Source organism: Tursiops truncatus, chromosome 17 (genome assembly GCF_011762595.2).
Source record: "Tursiops truncatus isolate mTurTru1 chromosome 17, mTurTru1.mat.Y, whole genome shotgun sequence".
NCBI lineage: Eukaryota > Metazoa > Chordata > Mammalia > Artiodactyla > Delphinidae > Tursiops > Tursiops truncatus.
Window position 1 is genome coordinate 57,710,886 of NC_047050.1, and position 22,397 is coordinate 57,733,282.

The 22,397-nt window shown below is 40.1% G+C and overlaps 1 long non-coding RNA gene across 2 annotated transcripts in view; it reads right to left on the minus strand.

Annotated features, from left to right (window-relative positions):
• LOC141276932 (uncharacterized) overlaps positions 1-22,397 on the minus strand; it is a 225,389-nt gene that overhangs the window by 123,422 nt on the left and 79,570 nt on the right. For both annotated transcript variants that reach the window (XR_012327323.1, XR_012327322.1), the window contains one exon: positions 5,735-5,816. This is a non-coding gene — a long non-coding RNA (uncharacterized lncRNA). The remainder of the gene's footprint in view (positions 1-5,734; positions 5,817-22,397) is intronic.

Genomic DNA, 22,397 nt, shown 5'->3' on the forward strand with positions numbered 1-22,397 from the left:
TCCCAGATACCTCTCCATATACCCACAGTGTTTGAGGCCCTGTGTATCTATTACACAAACATTGGCCAGTCAACTCTGGAGGAGTTCATAACCAAAGGACCATTTTGTGGTTACCCACACTCTTTGTTTCCCTTAGAAGAGAGGTCAAAAGTCATGTAACTTTTTTGTTTTGTTTTTTTTGCGGTATGCAGGCCTCTCACTGCTGTGGCCTCTCCCGTTGCGGAGCACAGGCTCCGGACGTGCAGGCTCAGCGGCCATGGCTCACGGGCCCAGCCGCTCTGCGGCATGTGAGATCGTCCCGGACCGGGGCACGAACCCGCGTCCCCTGCATCGGCAGGTGGACGCTCAACCAGTGCACCACCAGGGAAGCCCAAGTCATGTAACTCTTAAGGAGCAAGTTAATTCTCAGGGACTGCAAATAGGAAGTTAGGGAAAGCTTACTTCTAAAAAAGGTTATGGCAGATAGGTCTCAACCCTCGTGTATAATGATCCACATTATCAGTCAATGAAATTTCTTGCTCAGTTACTTTCATATATTTTGACATAAATGACACGGAGCCAACTGATGACTAACAAAAATGACAAACCCTGAAAACATCAACCAAAACTCTCCAGGATGACATTTTCTAAAGCATTTCATTTCAAAAAAAAAAAGGGGGCAAAGAAAAAAATAGGTGTGATCAAAAGTTATGACAGTAAGCGAGAAGTAGAACTGAAACTTCTAATGGCATGTTGTCCCCTGATTTCTCCAAGGAAGTTCAGCACATAAAACGTCAATAGATCTGAGTATCATTAAAATTTTCTCCACTAATTCTGACAGGCCAGAAAGGTCATCTAAGAGATTTTAAAGTGCAGCATGACCTGATTTTTCTGCAGTATTAGTGAGCCAGGAGTCTCATAAAGATACGTTTTCCCCCTTCCATACAATGAGAGCAATAGCCTTTATAATCTTTTGTTCTTGACATTTTTATCTTCATTTCAGAGACTGCGTGCTATTGAACTATATGAGCTCTTATATTTATCTTCTGATGACTTATCTTCTAGTTTTAAGCAAGAGTCTAAGGTTTACAGGATCTTAATAAAACAGAAGCAATTTCCTCTCAACTCCTGGAATCACATTTGTACCATTTCTTACAGATAATCACAATATTTGAATATGAACGAATATTTTCAGTGGTGCACAGCATAAATCACTGGACAGTGGTCCTTTGGGTAGAAGATCTCTGTGATTCCAAATTAAATTTGTGCTCTCTTTTGTCTACTGAAAAGACAGTAAACAATAAGTTAGGAGTACAAGAAGATGGAAAGCCACAATAAGGTGACGCCCAGCAACAGAAAAATAGATCTTCTGAGAGTCAGATTGCAACATAAGAACTCTTGGTCAGAACACACATATGTAGAGACCTTTGATGGAGGCAGGATAGCTTCTAGAACTTTGAGGTAACCTACTAGAATGTACTATCATAGCTTGGAGAGTATGTCAGTCTTGGGGTTGGGGATGCAGAAAGGGGGAAAGGTGGCCAATTATGAAAACAAACAAAAAAGGAAGTCATCAAGACCAATGTTGGCAGTGCCCAGACAAACACTGTCCGGGGAGAACAGAGTCTCGGCCATTGGACTCAGAGTATTCTAGTCTGTAGGGTAATATAATTCCAATACGGAGCTGGATAGAAACAATAGATTTTAAGTGGATCTCAGTTTCAACTTACTTATGATGAAATAGAGGCCCAAATATCATACAGCTGAATGGTATATGATATCCATAGCCCCCTGCTCCCTCAACCAGGGCCGCCACTCCAATTTATCGCCATCTCACTTTTGACTAGCTAAGGACTTTTTCACCTTCCGGTTTTAGATGAGAAGTCATTTCCTCCTAGAAAGCGTTCTCCAACATACCTAATGTAGATTTGATGCCTCCCTTGTAGGTTTGTATAGTATCCTGCACTTCCTTTATCATTGCCCTTCTTATCCAGTTTATTATCATCTGCTCCTCAGTATTTCGATACCTCCTTAAGATTTCTATATGAGGGGTCAGGTGTTTCTTTGGTCTCCCCTAGCCTCAGAACCCAGCACAGTGTCTGGCACATTATAGATGCTAAATGAAAAAGTGTTGAATTGATGAACACAGTTTGACTACAGAAAGGAGACGTGTTGATCAGGCCAGTGGTAATTATTCTGGTTGTGGGTCCGCCTCAGATTCCAGAGTGACTTAGTTGGTACAAATATTTTTTAGGCTTAGTCATCCCTGGGGCAATGATCAAAATAAATCTCTCCTTGGCCTTTTAAGCGTATCAGATTCATCTGGCCTCTCCCTTAGATGGTGTCATTTTTATACAGCTTAAACCTCCTTCTAACTTCCATTATCAACTCCTATGTATACCAGAAGCCCAGTCTGTATTTGTCTCTCTCAGCTTTATAACCTCCATGATAAACAACTTGATTTTTCTAAATTCTGTTTGTAGCTTTTACAGAAAGAGCTCGTGGCAACATATGTGTGTCTGTGTGTATGTGTGTGTGTGTGTGTGTGTGTGTGTGTGTGTCTGTGTGTTGTGGTGGGGACGGGTACAGTGGAGTGGGCAGGGGGAGAATTCACTAATCTGAGCAGCAAAATTATGAAAAAGAAACTGTTTTAGGGACCTTCAAAGTTCATGTTGAAGACTTAACTGCATTTGCTATTTATATAATCTGTTAGAGAAGAAAATGAATGAAAGGGTTGGGGAACGCCCTTCCACAGTACCCTTATAGGAGAGGGTGAGAGATTCTTAAAACGGAATGGTAGAAAGAATGCAAACAGAAAGCAATAAAGCAGTCCCCACCAGTAAGGAACAGAGAAACGAATGGTAAGGATTAGGAGAGTAGAAGAATGAGAGACTGAAGGAAAGATAAGTGGAGAAAATACAATAGAGTTTTCTCTTGGAGATTAATTTCAAAACTCCTGACGAAGACCATCCTGTACCGACTGCTAAGAAGAATTCAAAGGTTCATCCTTTGGGGGAGAACACAGCTAGTTCCTCAGAAAAGCAAGAGACTAATCAAGGTGGTTGGCAATTCCCTTCCTTCTGTGGTGCTCAGACCTGACCACCCAAGTGTAGGTTTGTGGTCTTGGAACATACATCCAAGATGTGGCAGAGGGGCTGAAAAGGCTCATCAAGCCCACAAATTGCTACTAACTTGTGAAGATTAACTGTGGGATAAGTGACAAAATTGGGGGGGAAAAGACAACTGAAATGTGTCTCTAAAAATTCTACTGTCCTGGTTAGAAATCTGAAGATGAGAAAACTCTAGTGGTTTTCTCTCTTTTATCCCTTTTTATTCCTTCTTCTAGTTATTTTTCGGACTGAGGAAAGAAAAGTTTCAATGTTTCACATAAGATCAAGGACAATGTCCATTTTGGTCATAACCCCCAGAGCCTAGGATAAAGCCTGGAAAATAAGTACTTTTTGGATTGAATGAATGGAGAAAGTGAATGGATGGCTACATAGATTATATAAAAGAGGAATGAGTTAGTTTTCTGATTTAACTATGGTTCAAGTTTTTAGAGTACAAGGGTGGAAATGCATATGGGGTGGAAATTACAACTTAAGATATCAACGAAGACAATTTAAAATGCACCTCATTCATTTAATACATTTGAATCAACAATACAAAGAGAACTACATTACAGGATGCTAAAGAATCTCATAGGTACAATCTCAAAGCTGCTGTTATTAAGATTCAATCAATTGTGAAAAATAGAAGAGGCTTCAAAAGTCAGAGATGGGGAAATATTTAGAGTTTTAGAAGTGGGGAAAGGTGGATACTGGAAATAACATATAAGTTTGATGCCAACCCACAACCAAATTAACAAATATCTAGTTTCTCGGAATTTAGAAAAGATGGTAGTAATTATAAGAAGCCATCAGTAATAACCCCCCAAAGGTTGTAAGATTAAATAGAAAGAACAAGAGTACTGTCATTAAAGAATATTCTTAAAAGAACCATGACAAAAGATGAAATTTACGAGACTTGTTTTAAAACTTATTTTAAGCAATAATAAGGGAACCCATATGGTAATATTTCAAAATTAGAAAAGTTAATCCATGGAACATAGTAATTTAATATATGATATTAAAATACTTCCTATAATACTTCTAAAACAAGAAGAAAAAAGCATAATATATGGGGCTAAGATAATAGTATGAAGGAAAAAAAAGATACCTTCCAGTAAAACTAAAAAACCTAAATGTTTTCATTTAATCAAATAATCTGGGAAAAAGCAGCTTATAAAGATTTATGCCATTAAGAAGAGATGGTTACTTCAAAAGATTTGAAGCAATCAAATATATTTTTATATAATAAACATTTATTAATTTAATACTGCCAGGCACTACATTGTAGGTACTAGGGAGTCAGTGGTAGGCAGGCCACCCAGGGCCCGTGCCCTCAAGGAGCCTGAATTCTAAGGAGAAGAGCCGGGCACTAAACAGGTAAACGTATCAGGAAAGAAAACAATTCTGGTGAGTTGTGATCAAAAGGCCGTTATAAAATGTACATAAAATGAAAAGGAAACATAATTGAAAAGAAAATATTTCCATCAGAAACGACAGAAAGGAACGATTCCTTAATGATCTCAGAATGCATACATATATTTTTAGTAACTACCCGTAGGACTCCAATAGCTAAATGATCAAGTCTCAAACAAACAAAATATACACAAGAGAAAATACAAATAGAAAACAAATGTCTGGGAAAATGTTCAAGCTAACTTGTAATCAAGAAATGCAAATTTAAGCAACTTTGTAACATCTGCTAAGTTTAAAAAAAAAGTTTGAAAAAATAGAAAACAGACTTACAGGAAGGATGACAACATAAACACAGTCTCCACTCCTCCCCAGGGAAAATCACTGAAATGACCATGGAGGAGGGAGATGGGGCAGGGGTAGGAACATAGAGTCACCCACTGTGAACCAGGGAATGGTGCCAACCCCATCTGAACCACAAAGTGATGAATGCCTGCCAGCTTCAGTACCAACTGTGAAAAGCAATAACTACCTTTCCGCTAAGGCACTTGCAGGAAGGAAAAGAGGGAAATTATGATAATGCTCATGAGCAGGTCATGAGCAGATGGAAGGAAGATGGCCACACCTGGAGTCAATTTCTCTATAGCTGGGCCAGGCCACAGCTCCACTGGCAATTAAGGAAAGAGAAATCATTGTGCCATTCCTAGCCATTTATCTCGTATTTGGCAACTTCATAGTGACACTAGTCAGATGACTATAGGCTCGAGGGGGAAAATTCTCCCAATTTGAAGGAGTAAGGTCTAGAAGCAAAGGCACACTGTGAGAGAGATGGGGATTAATCAACTATAAATGACAAAGAAAGGCAGCTGTTTGGGAGAATATATTTGTAGCCACATCAAGCAAAAAACCTATAGGCCAAAGATTCTTTTCTCTTAACTTATTTCTAATAGTGTCCCTTTGCCCTAAGCCTGAGCTCAATACATAACTGGAAAAATTCTCCCCAAGGAAATAGGTTCTCTCCCAGCTCTGTGAAGCCACCACTTCTGCAGTAGTTTCAACAGGGAAAACTTATGCAAAGTACCCAGGTTTCCAATGTCCTTGGCTCATGGGGCCTTTCTCCCTCTTTAGATTGAAAAAGACTTACCTGTTCGTATGATGTTGTTTCATCCAGCCTTCTGCTTGTTTCTTTGGGGAGAAACCAGGTAGCACCCAAATAACCACAAAAGGAAGCTTACCTGTGCATTATTTAGGGACAGCAGGTCTGCATAGAACTTCCCCCTTTCAAAGATGAGTAAGGAGAAAACCACCACTCCGAATCTAAAAAACAACACAAAGTAGGAAGCATTTAAGCATGCATGTTCTAGAATCAGAATCCTAGCTCAACCACTTTCTAACCATGCAATCTTGGACAAGACACTTGCTTTTTCTATGCTTCATTTATAAAATGAGGGTAATCATCATGAAGAAAATGAAGACTGTGACAATTAAGTGAGATAAATATGTAAAATACGAAAATGTTTGACACATGGTAAATGTTAGGTATTATTATGTCATCCCTATTTTATTATGCCTTTGCAAAAATTTTGTAACTAGTAAAATAGAAATAATACTGGATGCATCATTACTGTTTTTACTGAGTGTTTCTGGTTGTTCTCCCAGGCACATGTACTTCCCATCTCCTTTAGCATTAGGCAGGATGGTGTGAGTTGTTTTGATCATTGAAATGTGAGTGGAAGTCATATGTACCACTTCTGGGAGGAAAATTTAAGAATTAGTGTGTGAATCTGCCAACCTCTTTCTCCCTCTACCGGGAATCTTCCAGATGGTGGCTTCCCCATCACCTTATATCCTGGTGTAAGAATAACTTGAAGCAGAGCCCCAGCCACCTGCTGTATAGCATGAGTGAAAAATAAAACCTTGTACTAAGCCACTTAGAAGTCGACGTTTTTGTTACTGTAGCACAACTTAGCCTCTACTGACTTATACAGAAGTAAAAAGTAAGTAAGGGGAATGTTTTTGAAAACTTATCCCCAGAAAAAAGCAGGAAGTAGACAATAGTTGTTTTTTATACCTAGCGACATTAAAGGTCAAACAGGTCTGAGAAACAACAGTTAAAAGATGAGATGACAAAGCATCTGCTCTAGACTGAATATTTGTGTTCCCCCCCCCCAATTTTGATACGTTAAATCCTAACCCCCAATGTGATGGTATTTGGAAGTGGGGCCTTCGGAAGGTGACTAGGTCATAAGGATGCAACTCTCATGAATGGGATAAGTACTCATAAGTACTCATGCACTAGTATACCCATCTCAGGCTCTGCCTCTAGGTAGCCCTTTTAACTTTTTATTTCTTTTGTAGTAACATAGTTCCTTGAATGTACCACATTTATTTATCGATTACTGGATATTGTGGTTACTCCCACTTTTCTCTATAACAACGCTGCATGGGACAGCCTTCAACAAGTCTCCTTATGTGAAAAGACACATACCTAGAAGGGAAACTGCAAGGTCAAAAACACTCAACTTTTTAAACATTTAAACCTGTATTACTGATATACATGTTTGAAGATGTAAAACACACATTTATCAAACTTGCAGATGACACAAACTCAGAAGGGAAAGATGATATGATAGTTGACAAAAATCAATGTTTGAACTTTACCTAAGGTAGAATTCGGGGCTATTAAAATCACCAAGATGGAATTTAAGAAAGATAAAGATAAAATCTTGCATCTAGTCAACTGAATTAAATGCCCTTTGCAGAAAGGTAGAGATAGAACTAGAGAGCAGTTTATCCAAAAAGTACCTGGGGGTGTTAGTTAACCCCTACTTTGCTGTGAGCTAACAGTGACACTGTTTAGACTCCAGAAACGTATACTAAAACAGCGAAATTAATAGAAGAATAAGTTTTATAGGGTCTCAACTCTAAACTTAATTCCACTCTACCAAGTCAGAACTCCATGACATTCACATGAAACCAATTCATAGTAACATAAGCGAAAAAGAGAGAGCAGTGACTGCACATGCTACACTACAGAGAAGATGGGGTTGGGGTGAGGTTGAAAGAACTCAGATCAGGGACTCAAATGCTGTTCTGACTCCATCCCTCTGCTTTACTATCTCTCATCAAGGCATCTCTCTGCCTGCTGGACTTATTCTCTAAGCCACCGGCTGCATGAGGCTGGTCGTGGCTGTAACAGATACGGGTAATCTTCATCTGAAGTTTCAATTCAGAAACTCCCAGGAGAGGTCTTTACTTGACCAATGCAATGGACTGAATGTATATGTCTCCCCCAAATTCATATGCTGAAATTCTAACCCCCAGTGTGATGGTATTAGAAGGTGGGGCCTTTGGGAGGTAATTAGGTCACGAGGGTAGAGCCCTCATAAGTGAGATTAGTGCCCTTATAAAAGTATCCAGAGAGATCTCTCATCCTTTTTTTTTGCCATGTGAAGATAGGAGAAGTCAGCCATTCTGCAGTCTAGTAGAGGGCTCTAGAACCAGCCACACTGGTACACAGATCTTGGACTTTCACTCTTCAGAACCGTGAGAAGTAAATTTCTGCTGTTTATAAACCAGCCAATCTATGCCACTTCGTTATAGAAGCCCGAACTAAGACACCCAACATGGGTCTCGTGTCCACACCTTTGGACAAATTAGAATGGCAGCCCCTTAGAATGGTTGGAGCAAGAGAGGAACAATTTTTCCATAGCCCTAGGGGGATCACTGTTGACCAGGAAGCCAATCTGTATCTTCTAAAGTTATTGTTTTTCACCCTGGAGTCATTGGGCATATAGTCTGCAAGCATGTTTAATCAACTTACTTGCTTTTCATAGAACTTTCCCGATTTTCTTTGTCTTACTTAGGCTGTGTGGACAACATTACATAGACAATGAGTCCGAGATATATGAGGCAGGTAAACCAAACTACGTGATATTTTTATTCACTATGTGATTTTTCTTCACATTGGTTTTATATTTTTAAGATTTATAAAAATAGAATAGTTACTGATTCGTCATGGCTAATATCAAGAAAAGTACTCCTATCAGTTGAAGGGAGACTTTCTAAATGACCGTGGCACGTATAATGAGAATACCTTCTTAAACTACGTGTCTGGATCATTACTGAACTTGATACTTATTGAGCTCTGACTGTGTACAACCCCATAGGTATGGGTCTATACCAAGGGATTTATAATCTCACAGGGCAACCAAACTGTGCAAATAATAACCAGGGAAGATGAATCATATGTAGGGGAAAGATTTAATCAGCTGCTAGTTTCTGAGTATTAGTCCCTGATCAACTCATATCTTAAGAGGGAGACTCAATAGAATCCAGACAAGAAAAAGATGTTTGGAGAAAATGAGATTCTAGTAGGACAGAAAGGAATAAAAGCATTGATTAAAAAGAGAGATAAAGAGACTTAGGACCCAGACTCACATTTAAGAATACTTCACTCTATGTCAGTGAGTCCAAAACAAGACCTAGAAACAGAATCACCTGGAAAGCAGAACAACAACAAAGAAGGATCCTGAGCCCCACCTCCAAAAATTCTCATCCAGTCCATCTGAGCAGTTTCATGATTTATAATTTTAATAATAACAACGGCTAATAATCTGTAACACTTACTACTTGGCAGACACTCCTTCTAAGTGTTTTATGTATAATACTAACTCTCTAAATCCTCATCCTAACTCTATGAATTAGGAACTATTCCCCTTTACGTTGAGGAAACTAAAACCCAGAGAGGCTAAGTAACTTGACTAAGGCCATGTACTGCTGGGATTTGAACGCAGGCAGTCAGCCTTCAGCGTCTGCCTTTAGTCACTTTGCTCTATTGATTCTCAAAAACAGAAAATGGTGGCTACAAGGCCCCCTTGGTGATTCTGATGAATCCAGCTGGACCGGCATTTGGAAAGCAAGGCACGGTGAAACATGTAGAAAAGGTGAAACATGTAGAAAACGATCATTTACCGAGCTCTACTGAAAAGAAGGGACTCTGTATTATTCAGTACCTGGAACATAGCAGGTACAAAATGTTGTTGAGTATATTCTGGGTTGAAGGATTCCATAGAAGCAAGGGTTTGCGAGGAAAAATCTGTCGAGCCTGCTACAGCAGGAAGAAAGCGGAACTGAGTAAGTCACACAAGTTTTCCCGTCCCCATTAAAGGAAAGTGCCAAGAGGGTAAGAGATGCGTCATTCTGAGCCCACCTTTAATGTCCTGCCCAGCCCCTTAATCTTGTGCTTATTTAAGTCACATGCTGTCTTAATTATTTGGAGAAGCAAGGCTTTTCTCTTCTAGAACATCCTTCCTCTAGTTCTATCTTTTAGAAACATCACAGGATACTAAGGGGATACAAAACTCCAAGCAGCTAATTTCCCTGCTTGTTTGGAAAGTCCGTACATTGTCTGTACATAATGGATACTTTTTGGATAGATGGATGCATGGATGAAAGAATGGACAAAGCGATGGATAGATGTCTAACCATTATTCATGTCTCCTATGGATTTGGCAGGAATGGCTCTTCCTCTGGTGAGATACAATATGATGTTATGATTAAGTGCACAGTCCTTGGAATCAGGCAGCTTAGGTTCAATCCTGCTTCCACCCTTTACTATCTGTGTGACCTTGAGTAAGTGATTTATCCTCCATCAACCTCAGTTCATTCTTTTTTAAACTGGAAAGAATACTATCACTTAACCTCAAGAGAATAATAGTGCTTACTTCCAAAAGATGTTGTGAAACAATGTATGTGCTAAGCACAATGTCTGACACAAAAAAAAAGCTCAATTATTAATAAGGATTTCACAAGGAATGATATCAGATTTTGTTATTTAAAATTGCCCTTCTAATATCATTTCAGGGTAAAAATTTGAATTTGCAGGTGTTATTTCTTTTGCAAGGCAAGACTTATTTTGGAACATGAAAGGCAAATGATAGACTTTATTCAGATTGGCATAGCAGGAAAGAAGGGAGGGAGGAAGGAAGGGAGGAAGGGAGGGAGGGAGGGAGGGAGGGAGGGAGGGAGGGAGGGAGGGGGGAGGCGAAAATATTAAAGAAAACCACATCAACATTTCTTTATATTTATGTAATTCAGAGCGGCTACCACTGATGAAGTTACCCAAATTATAATTCTCAGCAAGGAAATGGAACAGTCGATTTCTGAGAAAATAGTTTGAATCTCTAGAATGTCCGAGCATTTAAATAGTTCACGTTCAGAAGAGGAAAAAAATCTCAAGATTATGTAACTGAGGTCACCCCAACCAGAGAACTCAGTTAATATCCTCAGGGTTAAGTTTGTTCTAGATATGCATATATTATTTATCTATTTCAGTATTTATGTTAGTGCATCAGAATCAGTATTTTATTTTATTTCAGTACTGTATTTTAGAGTTAGACAAACCTTAATTTGAATTCCAGCTCCAACAATGAATAGTTGCATGGCCTTCGGAAAATTGCTAGCAACAATACACTTCAGTCTCTTCGTGGATAAATGGGAAATCATGATATTACCTTTTGCATCTCCACGCTGGGGTGATTAAACAAAGTCATATGTGCAAAGCACTTGGCCCAAGATCTAGTATATGGTAAGCACTCAGTAAATATTGGCTATACTTATGTTCATTATTACTGCTATCGCCACAATATTTCCCGTTCACTTTCTTTATGAAGCATGTAATAACTCCTGGGCCTCAATATAAATGCAACATGACCTATAGTGGGGGAGCCCCTGGTTTTTGCTTTGCTTAGGATGGACACAGAGCCCACCAAATTCACCATTTCTTTCTCTCTTATCTTTCTTTTTCCTTTATTTATTTATTTTTTATTTATTGGAGTAGAGTTGATTTACAATGTTGTGTTAGTTTCAGGTATACAGCAAAGTGAATCAGTTATACATACATGTATGCCTACTTTTTTTAAGGTTCTTTTCCCATATAGGTCATTACAGAGTATTGAGTAGAGTTCCCTGTACTATACAGTAGGTCCTTATTAGTTATCTATTTTATATATAGTAGAGTGTATATGTCAATCCCAATCTCCCAATTTATCCCTTCCCTCTCTTTCTCCCCGGTAACCATAGGTTGGTTTCTAAAATATATAAACAGCTCATGCAGCTCAATATCAAAAAACCAAACAACCCAATCAAAAAATGTGTGGAAGACCTCCATAGACATTTCTTTCTCTCTCATCTTAATTTTTCTCTTGCTCTACATCCTGTGACTGGAAGATTTTTCTCTTTGCCAAAATGCCTTCAGGGCTTCTCTCTGCCTTGGTACAAAAGTCCTTAAAACGTCGCTTTTCCCAGAAATATTTTCCTCCAACTAACTGGAAATGAGAATGATTCACCTCCCTTAATCTAGCACTGATTTTTGACTTGTAATTCCACTTCAACAAAACCACTTACACTAATGCTTATACACAACGTAAATAATTCATTAGAAATGTACACTTGTTTGATCTTGACATACTTGCTGTGTGTCTGCAGAGTCTATTCTATCTATCAAGGAAATAACAGGACTCTCGGTCACCAAGGGTAAATGGAAAATCCTCCTCTTTAAATAGGTAAAAATGTAAGGGACATGTAAATCCGTCTTGGAAACTTGACTTTAGTATCTCCTGAGACAGAAGAGGGATGGAGTGGTTTGTTCTCTGCTGAGTTTCTCCAGTGAACATGGGTGCTAGTAGCCCTGGGTTTCCTGGGCCCAGGTCTCAAATCCATGTCAGCTGTGGCTGCACATGGAGTGCCCAGAGCTGGCGGATACCGCTCAGGTGCAGGCAGCATTAGTGCACCATTGTCCTCTCCACACCTGGCTGTGGAAGCCCCAGGGCAGAAACAGCGAGAGGGACTTGGGAATCCAGAGCAGAAAATTCTACGTGCTTACCATAACTTGCTTTCCACACAGCTGGCAACCACACAGCTGAGTGGAACTTACGTATGGAGCACTGTGGGAGTGGAAAAGGAATGTCCGTGTCCCTCTGGGAGAGGGACAAGCATTACTCCCTGGAATCCAGAGGCTAAGAAAATCCTATACCCTAAGACCTAAGTTGGAGAGAGCGGAGAGTGGGCAGAACTTGCCCATGGACCATGAGGGAGAAAAAAAGTAAGAAGAAAAAAGAAAAGAAAGGAAATTCCAGGCCCAAATGGTTTCACTGGTGAATTCTATCAGGTATTTAAGGAAGAATTTAAACTAACGTTACATTGTTTATCAACTCATTCCACGAGGCCAGCATTATTCTGATAACAAAACCAGAAAAGGACATGTCAAGAAAACTATAGACCCATATCAATATTTTGAAAATAGATACAAAAATTCTTAACACAGTTTAGCAACAAAACTTTATGGTTCCATAGAGCTATTGATCCAAAGGGGGTGGAGAGAAGAAGAAAATCCAAGAAAGAAGCAGCAAAAAGGAAATGTGAGAAACTCACTCCAAAGAAGGTTTGAAGCAAATAATGAATAATACTGCCTATAAGAATTTCCCAAACATTTGACTGCCATGGAGAGTGTCTTATAAAGGGTCCTTATAGCCTAGTTCATGAAGTTTTTTACGCTGGGCTACCTAGAGGCAGAGCCTGAGATGGGTATTCTAGTGCATGTGATTTACTAAAGGGACTGCTCTCCAGGAAAAACGGATAAGAGAGCAACGAGAAAAGAAAAAGGATAGAAACATAGCAAAGATATGGTCTCAGATAGGCTACCCTTGGCCTGATCCAGAGTGTGCTGGAGTCCAAGTTGCATCACATAATTGTCCCACCTTGACATGAGGAACTGGACATAATTGAACTCCACGTCAGTCCTCAGATGCTTCTAGGGATTAAGAGGGTCTAACCTCCCAGCATCCCTGCATCAGCTGGATTGTATGCCGAGGATAATGCTTTGCAGAAGTCCACAGGTGTAAGCTGTTAGCTGCAGCACTCACTGAACTCACCCAGAGCAGCCATCAGGGAGCTCTGAACATGGCACCAAAAACATCTACCACAGAGAACGTCAGACAGTCACCCTACCCAGGACATTTGGGGTCTGAAGGAAGTATGGTAGTGGAGGTGGTTAGGATGGGATGTGTTCAGGAACTATTTAGATGATAGAATTGGGAGGACATACACTAATTGTATATGGAGAGCAAGGGGAGTTTAACTGAGGGACCATAAGAAGTATAAGACCAGACTAGGGTTTCTGGCCCTGGTGAACTAAAGGAATGACGGGACCATTTTCAAAGATAAGAAGAGCAAGGAAAAGAGCAGAACTTGGGGGAACATATCAATTCAGCCTTGGGGATTTTCAGAGTGAAAAGGGATAGATAGCCCTTGGATAGCATGCCTGGAGCTCCATAGGAGTTTCAGGCCCCAGCTGCATGAGGAGGCTGGGGCCAGGAGCAGGGGAGAGGAGAAAGCCAAGTGGTCTAGCTCTGGGCCCCTTACCCTGCTGTCTTGATTTGGTGCCCCCAGATGCAAACTCTGAGGAAAGGATTAAGACACAGGCAGTATATTGAAAGATGATTCCAGGAAGTACAGGTGGGGAAGGAGAAACTGGGAAGGGAGAAAAGCCACCGAAGGGTGTATTCATAAGTACATTATCTCTGAGGACAGCAGGGAAACAATCTGAAGACCCTCTGAAGATTTGTGTAGAACTCACCTCAAATATTTACCACTGAGTGATAGAAAACTGGAGTATTTTTCTTCCATGTCTGGAACCTCATTGGTTGAGGGTGGCCCCTAGGGCATCACAAACCCCTCAATTCCCTGTGACCCTGTGGGCCAGCTGAAAGAGCCTCTATAGAGGCTGCAGAAGAAAAATCCTGGACAGAGAAGGAGGTACACAAACTGCCCACCCTGGCTGGTGAACTCAAGCTGGGCCAAGGCAAGATGGAACAAGGCATCAATGGCTCCGGCTACATTTGCTCATCTGTGTTTCATAAACTGAATTTTCATGGAGGATTTTTTTCAAGAGAAGATCATCTGTCTAGAAGAACAGACTGGTTACTAGTCCTACAATCAAAAGTCCACAGCAGAAGGCACTTTGAAAGGGGGGCTATTGTCTCCTCTGGCCTCACCTCCAATTCTCCATGTAATATTAATAGTGGACTCTGGGGACATCCCTCCTATTATCTAGTCTTGGTAAAAAGGGACAATGATAGAAGCAGGATAATCTCTGCCATATTGACCTCCTGTGCGAGTGCCTCATGCCTCCAGGGAGACATCACTGCTTTCAGTGCCTATTAGCAGTTGTGTCTTTTAACCTTCCGGTCAGCCCGGCAGTGGGAGTCCAACAGAGGCTCTGGCTTCAATTACTTCACGGGCACATAGCCTGGCTGAACCGGAGCTCATAGCCCCACACATTGAAGATGGAAATTGCGCCTTCCACCAGTGAAAGGACAAACAAAGAATGGCATTCCACAAAGCTAGAGCCCGGTATGGCAAGGAGGCAGGAAGGACCACACACCGATTAGCCAGGAAGCTGTGGCCATCAATCAAGTGCAACCTGGGCTTTCAGCTGCAGGTCAAGCCTGGACCCTGCCATGGAAATCACTCTGAAACCCTGTCCCCAGAGGAGAATTGGGACAGCTAACCTCACAAGCGGCAAAGGCTACTGTCCAAGCAAAGTAGTTCAATCCAACAACCTGGAGAGGAAAGACCATACAACCAGCATATTATTAAAAATATGTACTAAGTATAGGAAAGAATTCTTTCCTTGAATTCATTTCTAGGAAATTCTTGGCAAAGACTCAACTTCTCAGGGAAATTAGACATGGAAATGGCAACAAAATGTATTGGATATTTATCACCTTTAGTGATACAGAGCCACCTTACCGTGGCTGAGACAAAGGGTCCCTTTCAATACTTTAACATTTCCTTTAGGTTGGCCTCAGGCCCAAGGGGAAGCTGTAATAATCTGCCACTTGTTTGTGTTTGGTTAAAAAAAATTCACAATGGAAATTTAGCTCAGTACTTACTGTAGTCCTTATTATGCTCTTTGTATTAACAGGCAACATCCTTGTTAACTTGTGAATTACGATTAACCTGCACCTTCCCCACTATTTTCAGTGCTTTGGCTTAGACCTCAGAAACACACCCAAAACACATGCTCCTGGGCCTATACTTGAGGCTTTCTACTGTGAATCTCCATTAAGTGTGATGTACATGGTGCTTCAGAGCAGGGCTCTGGAGCCAGACTGCCTGGGCTGGATTCCTGCTCTCTCATTTATGGACCATGTGACATTAGGCAACTTACTCAACCTCTCTGAGCCTCAATTTCATCATCAGTTACATGAGGATAGTAGTACCTACCTCATAGAATTGTTGCAAGGGCTCTCAGAACCATGCATGGCACTGGGCTAAATTTTATCTCATTACTCTACTTCTCAGCTTTTTATGGCCTGTGGTTACAGGCATAGTTACCAAAGTACGCTTAGACATGAAGACCTCATCAGCTGTTCCGTGAGTGGGTGATGCAGAGTAGTTGGACCATAGTGCAAGGAGAAGAGTGAAGATTTCTGGGAGGCTGACAGGAAAGGTAGAATATGCCTCAAAGTTCAAAGCAGCCCACAGCGGAGGTGGCCCAAAGTACCCACCACACAATGGAGCAAATGAGTCCTTGCTTCTGGAGAGAAGAGCACAGTATCCACAGGTGATAGCAAAGGTGGTAAGCACGACCCTGGACCAGAGGAGCTAGGTAGGAACCCAAGCCAGCTAAGACTGCTTTTTGAAAACCATCATAGGGTCAGGACAAGTCATGCCATTCTCATTCTCCTCTTCCAGCCTGGAATCACCCCCACCTCCCTGCCCCAGCCATGCTGCTCCTAGAGCCTGCTCTCTGGGGAGGGCTTGGTGGAAACCTGGTCTTCTGGAGCAGGGGGAAACAGCCCAGTTATTTCAGTGTCTGGACACTTCCTCTTTCCTGACTTCACATTTCCAGAAGCAGGTCCATTGTTCAATCCATTGTTTCAGATCATTGAAAACAGTGATCACGAGAGGGAATTTATCTTAGCCCAGCACAGACTAAGAAAACACTTAGCACGAGAACATTTGGAAGGTTCACAAAGTGTTGAAAAAAGGAGTCCCCTCTGCTAGGGTAGCTACAGGGGTTTCTAGCTTTTTTGGCAGATGAACTGTTTTTGCAAGCGAAATTTTACATGGAGGCCTAAGGTGTAAAAACACAAATTCAGGGCTGTTCTGTTGAAAAGGGAGGCTGTAGACCCATTGGTTTGTCCTCCTCTGGCCCCTGAGGCAGCTCCAGGGAAGCTCCCATCTCCAAGCAACACACTTTGGAGAAAACTGCTCTAGTGCATGAGGAACAAACAGAAGAGGAGCCATGGGCCATCCTCTTAGGTTCCCTGTATTAGTTTCCAGGGCTGCCATGAGAAAGTGCACAAACTGAGGAGCTTAAACAGTAGAAGTTTATGGTCTCGCGGAAGTACGAGATCAAGGTGTCAGCAGTGTCGGTTCCTCCTGAGTTACGAGGGAGAATCTGTTCTCTGCCTCCCTCCGAGCTTCTGGTGGTTTTGACAGTCTTTGGTGTTCCTTGGCTTGTCAAAGCATCACCCCAATCTCTGCGTTCATCTTCACATGGAGTTCTGTGTGTGTGTGTGTGTGTGTGTGTATGAGAGAGAGCGAGAGAGAGAGGAGACTATCTCTGTGTCTACATTTCCCTTTTTTAATGCGGATTAGGGTCTGCACTAATGACCTCATCTTAACTAATTACACCTACAATGACTCAATTTCCAAATAAGATCAAATTCTGAAGCACTGGGAATTAGAACTTCAGCATATGAATTGAGACATGATTCAACTCATAACAGTCTCCTGCTTCGACTGTACTATCAATGCTTGTGTCTCATTTTCTCCTTTGACATCCTCCTCCCATTCTACCTCTATGGGATGGGTCAAGAGGAAAAGCCACAGGAGTGCTGGAAGCCAGGTCAGAGGGTAAAAGACCTTGAAGAAAACTGAGCCAGCCACCTAATATGGGATTGAAGAACAGGATGGAAAGAGGGAAGTGTGGTGGGGAGGTGAAAATAACATCCTTAGCTGAGAAATTACAGGATAAATGGATCAAGGCAGGCTTAAGGCTTTAAAGCTTCTTTCCCAACAAGAAAGCAAGCAGCAACTCTTCATAAAGGACACAAACGGGGCCAAAGTGGAACCATCTGTACAAAGAGCCTGGGAAACCTAAGGTTCAACAGGCTGCCCCTTCTGCTATCAGCTGCACATGAAGATCTTTCTCCTGGTTAAGGAGGCTTGTACCGCCACACGCCCTTTTCAAACTGGCTAACCATCTTAATAGGCTACCAGATGCCTGACAGGAAATACTAATTCTATGCTGGTTTGGAGTTCTGATATTTTAGCCAGCCAGGTAAGGAGCTATTTGGATGTCTTCCCCTTATAATGAAGAATAATGAGACTAAGGAGAATCCAGGTGCATGAAACGTGAACTATCCAGACACAGCACAGGATTCCTTTCCCATAAAGTAAAAATACAACCTCTCCACACTTTTACAGAAAGTATCCCCTAGGAGAAATGATAAAGGTCATTATCCGGGCAGACTTTGGAATTTTGGATGCCCAGGTTACATCCCAAACCATTTAAAGCAGAATTTCTGGGGGCAGTATCCAGGTACCAGTACCAGTGCACTACCAACAACCAGTACTGATGCTTTAGAAGTTAAGGAGGGAACCAGCTGCCCCACTAGGGCAGCACCAGTGCAGCACATCCTGGGACCCCTGTCCCATGCTTGGTCCAGCTCCAGCCATCCTACCAGAGTGGCACTGGCATGTAGCACCAGAGTACCCCCAGCCTATACCTGCTCCAGGTCCAGCCATCCTGCCAAGGTAGTCCAACATGACACATCCCAGGGGCCTCCCAGCCTGGGCCTGCTCTAGCTCCAGTTAGCATGCCAAAACCACCCAGCACACAGTTACACAGGAGATGATCCTATACAGGGCCATGTCTTCAAGATCAGGAGAGGTAACTGTTTCACCTATTTCATAGAACCAAACACAGAAAGTCAAACAAAACAAGGAGACAGAGGAATATGTCCCAAATGAAAGAAAAAGATAAAACCCCAGGAAAATAAAAACCCTAAAGAAACAGAGAAAAGAAGTAATATGCCTGTTAAAGAGTTAAAATTATGGTTATAAAGATGCTCATTGACTTCAGGAGAAGAATGAAGGAAAACAGTGAGAACTTCAACAACAAAAAAAGATTTATAAAATATAAGACAGAACCAATCAGAGCTGAAGAATATAATAAATGAAAGTAAAAAGTAAACTAGAGGAAATTAATAGCAGATAAGATGAACATATCAGCAACTTGGAAGAAAGAATAGAAATCACCCAATCAGAACAGCAAAAAGAAAAGGAATTTAAAAAAATTCTTTTAAATTAAAAAAAATTTTTTTTAAATAAGGATAGTTTAAGGGGACTTTGGGACAACATCAAGCATATTAACGTTCACATTATAGGGGTCTCAGAAGGAGACGAGTGAAAGAAAGGGGCAGAAAACTTATTTGAATAAATAATGACTGAAAACTTCTCTAACCTAGGAAAAGAAAAAGATACCCAGGTTGAGGAAACACAGAGAGTCCCAAACAAAACGAACCCCAAAAGATCTACACCAAGACATACTGTAATTAAAATGGCAAAAGCTAAAATAGAGAATTTTAAAGGCAGCAAGAGAAAACAACTAGTTACATGGAAGGGAACCCCCATAAGACTATCAGCAGATTTTTCAGCAGAAACTTTGTAGGTCAGAAGGGAGTGGCACAATATATTTAAGGTGCTGAAAGGAAAAAACTTACAACCAAGAATGTGCTACCTGGCAAGGTTATCATTTAGAAGTAAAGGAGAGATAAAATGTTTCCCAGACAAGCAAAAACTAAAGAAGTTCATCACCACTAAATAGGTCTTACAAAAATTGGTAAGGATCTTCTTTAAGTGGAAAATAAAAGGCCACTTTTCCACTATAACATAGGAACAGTAAAATAAATAAAAGGAAAAAAATCTCACTGGTAAAGGCGAATATAGAGGAAAGGCAGTGATCAGCCACTAAAAAGCTACTATGACGGTTAAAAAACAAAAGTAGTAAAATTAACTATAACTATAATAAATAGTTAAGGGATACACAAAATAAAAAGATGTCAAAAACATAAAACATTGAGAGGGCACATATGATACATGTAGTGCTTTTAGAACGCAATCAAACTTAGGTAAACGTCAGCTTAAAATAAACTGCTATATTTATAGGTTGATATCTATGAACCTTATGGTAATCACAAACCAAAACAATACAACAGATACACACATGAAAGAGAAAGAAACACAAACATAATACTAAAGAATATTATAAAACCACAAGAAGACCAAGAGAGGAAAAATAACAGAGAAGATCTACAAAAACACCCAGAAAACAACTCACAAAACAGCAATAAGTATATACCTATCAATAATCACTTTAAATGTAAATGGACTAAATGCTCCAATCAAAGGACATAGGGTGGCTGAAGGGATAAAAAAGACAGGACCCGTATATATGCTGCCTATGAGAAATGTGCTTCAGATCTAAAAGGCACACACATTCTGAAAGTCATGGAATAGAAAAAGATATTCCAGGGACTTCCCTGGTGACACAGTGGTTAAGAATCTGCCTGCCAATGCAGGGGACTCGGGTTCGATCCCTGGTCTGGGAAGAGCCCAAATGCCACAGAGCAACTAAGCCAATGCACCACAACTACTGAGCCTGTGCTCTAGAGCCCACGTGCCACAACTACTGAAGCCTGTGCACCTAGAGCCCATGCTCTGCAACAATAGAAGCCACCGCAATGAGAAGCCTGCACACCACAACAAAGAGTAGCCCCCACTCACCACAACTAGAGAAAGCCCGCATGTAGCCATGAAGACCCAGCACAGCCAAAAATAAATAAATAAATAAATTTTAAAAAGAAAAGAAAAAGAAAAAGATATTCCATGTAAATGGAGAAAAAAGAAAGCTGGGGTAGCAATACTAATGTTAGACAAAATATACTTTAAAACAAAGACAGGAACAAACAAAAAGAGGGTCATTACATAATGATAAAGGGGTCAATCACAAGAGGATATAACATTTATAAATATTTGTGCACCTAACATAGGAGCACCTAAATATAAAAAAGCAAATACTAAAAGATGTAAAGGGAGAAAGTAATACAATAATACTATGGGACTTTAATACCACACTTACATCAGTGATTAGATCATTCAGATGGAAAATCAATAAGGAAACATTGGCCTTAACTTCACCTTAAACAGGATGAGCTTAATAGATATACATAATACTTTCCATACCAAAAGTGCAAAATACATTTCTTTTCAAGTACGCATGGAACATTCTCCAGGATAGATCACATGTTAGGCCACAAAACAAGTCTCAACAAATTTAAGAAGATTGAAATCACATCAAGTATCTTTTCTGACCACAATGGTATGAAACTAGAAATCAATTACAATAAGAAAATTGTAAAAAACAAAAACATGTGAAGACTACACAATATGCTACTAAATAATCAATGGGTCAATGAAGAAATCAGAGAGGAAATCTTTTTAAAAACTTTGAGACAAATGAAGATGGAAACACAGTAATCCAAAATCTATGGAACACAGAAAAAGAGGGAAGTTCATGGTGAAACAGACCTCCCTCGAGAAACAAAAAAGAATTTTACCGAAAGTAACTAGAAAAATAACAAACACATGAAAAGATATTCAACATCACTAATCATCAGAGACATACAAATCAAAACCACAATGAGATATCACCTCAAACCTGTCAGAATGGCTATTATTCAAAAGACAACAGATAATAAGTGTTGGTAAAGATGTGGGAAAAAGGGAACCCTTGGGCACTGTTGGTGGGAATGTAAATTGGTACAGCCATTATGGAAAAGAGTATGGAGATTCCTCAAAAAATTAAAAATAGAACTACCATACTATCCAGCAATTCCACTTCTGGGTGCTTATTAGAAGAAAACAAAACACTAATTTGGAAAGGTATATGCACTTCAATGTTCATTACAGCTTTATTTAAAATAGCTAAGACTTGGAAGCAACCTAAGTGTCCATCGATAGGTGAATGGATAAAGAAGATGTGATATATGTGTGTGTGTATATACATATTAGCCATAAGAAAGAGTAAAATCTTGCCATTTGCCACAATATGTATGGACCTAGAGGGCATTATACTAAATGAAATAAGACAGAGAAAGACAAATACCATATGATTTCCTTTATATGTGGAATCTGAAAGACAAAACAAATGAACAAACATGGCAAAGCAGAAACAGACTCATAGAGATAGAGATATAGTTACAGAGATACAGAGTACAAACTAGTAGTTCCCAGAAGGGAGGAGGGCTGGGGGAGGGGGAGGCAGTAATAGGTGAAGGAGATTAAGAGGTACAAACTTCTAGTTATAAAATAAATAAGTCACAGTGATGTAACTTACAACATAGGGAATATAGTCAATAATATTGTAATAACTGTACGGTGACAGATGGTCACTAGCATTATTATGGTGATTATTCTGTAATGTATTAAAATATCAAATCACTATGTTGTACACCTGAAACAAATATATATATTATAAGTCAATTATACTTCAATTAAAAAAAGAGGTTAGGTAGGCCATATATATATAGAGAGATAGAGAGAGAGAGAGAGAAATATATGTGTGCATTTGTATAAATGTATATTTTACTATATATATCATTATATATGTGTATATATACATAGCATATATAACACTGTATGTAATATATATAGTACATACATATACACATATATACATATGCACAGGTATAAAACATCAGTGTGTGTGTATCTTCGACACTTGGAAAAAAGAAAGTATGTCCTCGTCAGTGTCATACTACA